Below are 6,529 nucleotides of genomic sequence, written 5' to 3' on the forward strand. Positions count from 1 at the left end.
CTACCTAAATAGGAGGAGAACAGGGCAAATGGCCTGCATGTGAGGTGTAAATACTTTCTGTGAACTCAAAAACAAGGAGGAAGCACAAACATTTGGCATATGACAGTAAAAACACAAGCCGCGTGAGCCTGCATACAAGAGCTCTGTAATTGGTGTTTTATGAGGTTGCTGTGGTTTTAAGGGTGCAGGGCTGAAAACTGGAATTTGCCCCAATGACTCAAGTCTGTAATACCACTTAACTTCACATGTTAGGTTTGAATGTTAATCAAGGTGATAAAATTCTATAGATGTGAGAGTGAGAGAGAGAAAAACAGCCCTGACATATTTAAGCTACACCCACGTCAATTTCTGTTTTACAATTCAGAACCAATTCTCAAGGTATCGCACACCTGCAATTTGGAATATAACAACCACACAAAGACTGTATCATTCTAAACTCGGTTGTCCTGAGAAACATGAAACGAAATACATCTGGATGGATTGTGACTCACATACTGTAGGAATGGAAGGTTAGGAATGAGTAGAACTCTAGATGACAACATGGTTGTAGATTGCAGGGAAAGGGAGAAGTCACCCACAACAACATGCCAACATAGTACTAAGCCAATAAGAACACAAAAGGAAGAGGGAAAAGTAGGAAGTCAATCAAGTAATACCAAAATGAGTAGGACTCTGTGGTTTCTGAGATATTTACTTGTGTAAGCAGCACGAATTACAACTCTGGTAATTTAGGCTATCATGGAGAAAATTAGTAGGTCACTTTCCTCCAACAAGCCCAGTTTTTCTTCTTTCATCACAGTAACTTACCGTAAAAGCAACTATAAACCAAATGGCTTTTAGTGATGCAGTTGTTTGCCCTGATCGTTGGGTTGGCATTTAGTTTATGAGTCATCAAACCTTGTAAGCTACAAATGGAAGCCTAGCATTAGGAATATTACATGTTTTGTACGCATAACAAAAATAATAGCCACCTAATATTTAGCAGTTTACAAAAGTTACTAAGTACAAATTCATTGTAATTGGAAATCTATCCTGAAGACATCTTTTCTACATCCAATGTTCGTTCGTTCGTGTTTTTTGTTCGTTCATTCGTTCATTCATTCATTTATTCATCTTCAGTAAAAGATACAGTACATTATAGTCAGCATTGAGCTGGATCCAGTGTCTATGCCACAAAAAAAGACAGGCAGTAATATAGTCTGGATTGGATTACAGGGTACCCTGCACACACACAATTACACACTCATTCCCATCTAAAGGCAATTAAACAAAGCCTTTTAACCTACCTACCAGTTATGGGGCAGGGGTGTTTCAATGGATATAGGGCAGTTGTGTCTCAATGGTTTAACTGCCATTGTTGTTCCTTTAACCCTCTGTGCTCCAGACATCCTGTATCATATCTGAACTCACACTCTGACCCTAGCTTATTTTAATCAAATGTATTTTACTGTACCTCTTCTTCTTCTTTTTCTTTTTCTTCTTCTTCTTCTTCTTCTTCTTCTTCTTCTTCTTCTTCTTCTTCTTCTTCTTCTTCTATTGGCATGTTTCTGTATAATGGGAAAAACTGAAGTTAACCCACATGAACACAGGGAGAACATGCAAAGAAACTACACATATGAAAGGAATCTGAGGTCTAGACTGAATCAGGGATCCTGGAGGTATGAGATGATAACAGCACTGTCTACACCTCTATGCTGCTCTGTTTCTGCTTCATGATAAACAGTGTAGCTTTGTGGGACTAATGCTGATGAATAGTATAATAAACTCCTCTCTCTGTGGATAGATAACCAAGAAAATGAACAGCAATGCTAGTTCAGGAACTATTTTGTGACAGTATTGTACAGAGTCTAGCCTTACTCAGACATTAAAGCTAGCAAGCCTCTGGTCATTAGTTGAGTGGTGCGTCATTACTATGAGCTTAGCTTAATGCCTCACCAATGCTTGAAAGTTAAAAGTAGAAGCATCTGTGTCTGACATGAAGTGTTTTCAGTGCAGTGGTTGGAGAGCTCCAGGCTGGATTAGCTAACTGAAAGCATCCGCCAGGGCCGGCGCAACCATGGCAACCACCAGCCCGCATGGCTGGCACACATGCTAGATGAGGAACATTACAATAGACGTGTGCAAATAACAAACAAGGCATAAAGACCAAGGCTTCATAGGGCAATTTAAGGTTAATATGCTTGCCTTGTCCATGATGTTTGAATGGCTTTAGCTGTAGTATACTTGGAGAAGAAAGTGTAACTTTCCAGAATCAAGACCTGTTTAATCACAGTAGCATGACTTAATGAAATTGCATATAATCAGGTTCATGTACATTCTGGAGTGAACAAACAAAAAGAAGCAGCCATAAATAATCAAACATCAGGTGAATCGTTTTGATAAGTTAGAGTTAACCAGTTAGAGGACAACAAAATATTTTCATAATGAAGGAATCCTTTTGCAACAGATTCTGACCAATCAGAATCAGCCTTGTGGTAAAAACCGACAAAAAAATGCACTATATGCTAAACACTGGCATGTCAAGTATTATTATGATTACTGTAAACCATGAAAAATATTTCCTTAGCAGCAGCGTGAGCATACAAAATACCCTGTGTTTGTCTGGAATGGGCTTCAAGGGACGGAGAGAAAATTCTGAAGTGAAATTAAAGGGTCTCATAGCCCTGTGGGAAGTAGGTGTTTATGATTCTGGTACACTTGGCACAGATGCTTCGTTGTCTTTATCCAGATGGGAGGAGTGTGAAGAGTCCACAAGAGGTGTGAAAGGGATCCTTTCTCTCAACAGGCATTTTGCTACTTTCAGAGAAACCGTCATTATTTATTGTTTATCACCTAGTTTACTCAATACTATAAAATACATGACATATCTATTATGACTGGTATTATCTATTATAGTCTGATGCAAATGGTACTCAGATCTATCTGAGGTTGAGATAGATGAATATCTCTCTAAAACATTTTAACATGCAAGTATCCCAGGCTAAAGGATAATAGGTTGCTGAAAAAACAAGAAAACAAAACAACAACAACAACAACACTTCATGTCAATCGGGAAGATCAGAGTATACCTTTTGGAATATATGCCACAGCATCATGTCCCACCATTTGTCATCTCTGCTAACTGGCCTTCCAACCACAAAAGCTGAAGTATGACTATGTCCAGTCAATATTCAAAGAAAATGTGCAGTTCTTACACAACTGGCAAGTTTGAGTTCCATATGCTTGCCTATAGAGTAACACAGTAGTTAATAAGCCTAGTTCTAAAAAAAAAAAACCTTTACTGCATGCTATATTTTTTCTGTTTTATCACATCTGATCTACTAATTCATGATCAGCTAATTACCATGCCCTTTCAGGCCAATGGGGTAACCACTAGAACATAACCTGTTTACATTTCCGAGTTACTTGTCATGAGAAATCCACCCTGATTGGTAGGGTTTTATAAGGGGCGATACAGCGAGATATTATTTTGTCCCATACAAAAACTTCCAGTGACATGTTTCAGAGCCAGTATTCAACTCTGAGCCCATCCTTGAGGACTTCCCCTCTCCTCCTTGTCTGTAGGTGAAAGGTGCCAGGTGTTCACAAAACTGCCTTGTCATTAAATCATTCATTTTCTGTAAATGCTTTATACTGAACAGGGTGTTGGGGGATCTGAAGCCAATACCACGAACAGAGGGCTCTGAGGCAGGAACATGTTCTCCTTAGAATTCCAGTCTGTCACAAGGCACCATTTACTAACCAACTATTTCTAAAAGCAACAGCAATTTAGAGTAGCTCATCCACCACTAGCATGTATTTGAGAGATGGGGGAAACCAGTAAACCTGAAGGAAAGTCACAGACCCAGAGAGATCATGAGGATTGAAACAGGGACTATGGAGCCGTGAGGTGGCATGGCTACAGAATGCACCACTATGCTGCCCTTACAGCGTGAAGTCTAAAATCAGACTCACTCATGGCTGTATGATGGTGGAATAAACTGACAAAACATTTGGTCTTCAGCTTTCCTAGTGTTTACGTGGCTTTCCCCTTTGTCTGTCTTTCTGATTATTGTTGCAACCCTTTAAAACATCACTTTCATTCCCACATTTGTAACTCATTCTGGACAATAAACAAAAATTTTCCTTGTGTGAATGTAATATACTGTACCAGACAGTAAGGTTATGTGCACTGCTACAGCTTATAAACAAATACAAACCCCGATCTCAAAAGTTGGTGATATTCCACCCCTCCTGCAAGTGGTTCATGTGTGGTCGATTGGTATGCACAGAATGATGATGCCGTGCACCTGTTTCTAGTGAAGTACACCTTGAGCTGAGAAATTGGCAGTCGCACCAATGGTTAGTGGTTTACTGTTCTCATGAAAAGTCATGCTGGGGATAGTGCTACACACAACACACACATACACATGAAGCCCACCACATGCAGCTTCAAAGATTTTTTTCCCCCGCTTTCACACATGCACCATTTCCTTTTGCGCTGTGCAACCCGTTTGCTAACTCATCATTTCATGTCTGAAGGTAGTTCAGTGGCAGGGTTACAAGAATCTGCATTATCTTGATTTGATTTGGTTAAGGTGTTCTGTAAAATTTTTTAGAATTTTATAGCTGTAAGACTGAAGCATGGATTGTGTGATATTCGGGAGGCGCTGAAGAAAAAGAAGAAAAAAAACTCAGGGTCTAGGTCTTGATTGTGGGGTGGCCCTGTCTGTACGCCCACGCGTACAAAACAAGCTAAACACTGTGCTACTGTGCTGCACTGCGGTCACAGGGGTGCAGGTGAATAGAGGAAGTGTGTATGTGTGTGTGAAGCAGAGAACTCAGAGCAAAGAGACCTCCAGATTTGCCTCCAGAAAGAATGCAGAGGCAAATCATGGGTTTTATCTGGCGTAAACGTAGTTGGAAAAGACTTCAGTGTGTTCACTAAACAGTCTGTTCTTTTATAGGATACTGTGTTAGTGCTGCACTCTTAAATATGGTGAACTGGATGTGTCTAAGTGCACAGGATCTGGCAACCTGTCTCACAATGAATCTCAAGTTTCACACAGTAACGCTTTTTGTAAAGAATGGAGAAAAACATAACCTTGAGACTGTTAGCACTACAACTGTGGTGCGCAGATGCACGTTGGGAGGTTGAGGATCAGAAGGACATGGGTGTGTGAGAGTGAATCGGGTATCGGGGGAGCAGTAAACAGCAATAACAGATCTGTTGTGTGTGCAGGAAAAGTCGGAGCTTGCCAAAACAACAACATGACATCATTTGAGCTTCGCAACACATATGCTGCCATTGTTCGAGTCATGCCGAGACACCTAACCCCGATCCGTCGCTTGCATTCTCCACAGGGGGTCAGATGGCAACTCCCAGCAACATGCAAACTTGTGCCAAAAACACACAAACACACACACACACACACGTATGTCATACAATCCTCTGTGAGACATAATTATTAATGTAACTATCTAATGCTATGCCTACACAGAAAAACATCTAGTTTTTGGGAAAAAATGCTGCAATTTGTTTAAGAAAAAAAAAGTTTTCGTAGTAAATTTCTTCACAAGGTAAACAACGGTCAGATATTCCTATCCTTCTGGGGGCATTTTGTCCCAACCAGGACTTGAAAACATGACACATATATAGACAGACAGACAGAAACACACACATCTGAGATTATGGGAAAATATTTATGAAGTCTCTGAGCCACACCCTCTCCATACAGCCCAGAAACTGTCACCATAATTTGCAGCTGAAGGCGACATCGTGCTCTGGGCATTAAATTATAGTCTGCATGATTCAGTGTGTCCTATATCTTGTAGCGCACAAGCTTAACCATGTTCTCTCCGTTATAGAGGACAAATCAACTATTTATCACTGGCCACAGTGAAAGGCTTGTTCCCCATTCCGTCTTTCTTTTGGGGCGAGCCAGCACGTCAAGTTCATTGCGCTTTCTCTCCGCCGTCATTCTTTCTCTCATCAACCCATCCCCCTTTCTTGCGGATTAGAATTCATTAGCAATCAAAGAGCCTCTGTAGAACTCCCGCTCTTAATTACCCACTCATTTGCATTTGTGCATATTAATGACTGCAGACTTTGCCGCAGTGAGGCAGAGGGCTTAAAGCCACCTCACCGTGTATGTATGTGTGTGTGTGTGTGTGTGCGCGTGTGCGACTCTGTGTGTGTTTTCGAGATGGCCGCAGGGCAAAATCCACACAATCGCTCCGAAATGCAGCCAGGCTTCATTAAAGCGTCCAAAGTGTGGATATGGTGAGGTTTTTGATGCTGTGCATATGCGAACATCAGACTAAAGCAATTTGGGGGTGTTTCATTAAGGCTGGTGGCTTCGGTGAATGCAGTGTCAAAATCTCAACTTAACCAGAGGACATAATGAGAACAGTTAATGTTAATAATAATAGAATAATGCAATAATAATAATAATAATAATAATAATAATAATAATAATAATAATAATAATAATAATAATAATAATAATAATAAATGATACTAGATATAACATACAACTATTCTTTATCA

The sequence above is a fragment of the Tachysurus fulvidraco genome, chromosome 22 (assembly GCF_022655615.1).
Source record: "Tachysurus fulvidraco isolate hzauxx_2018 chromosome 22, HZAU_PFXX_2.0, whole genome shotgun sequence".
Lineage (NCBI taxonomy): Eukaryota > Metazoa > Chordata > Actinopteri > Siluriformes > Bagridae > Tachysurus > Tachysurus fulvidraco.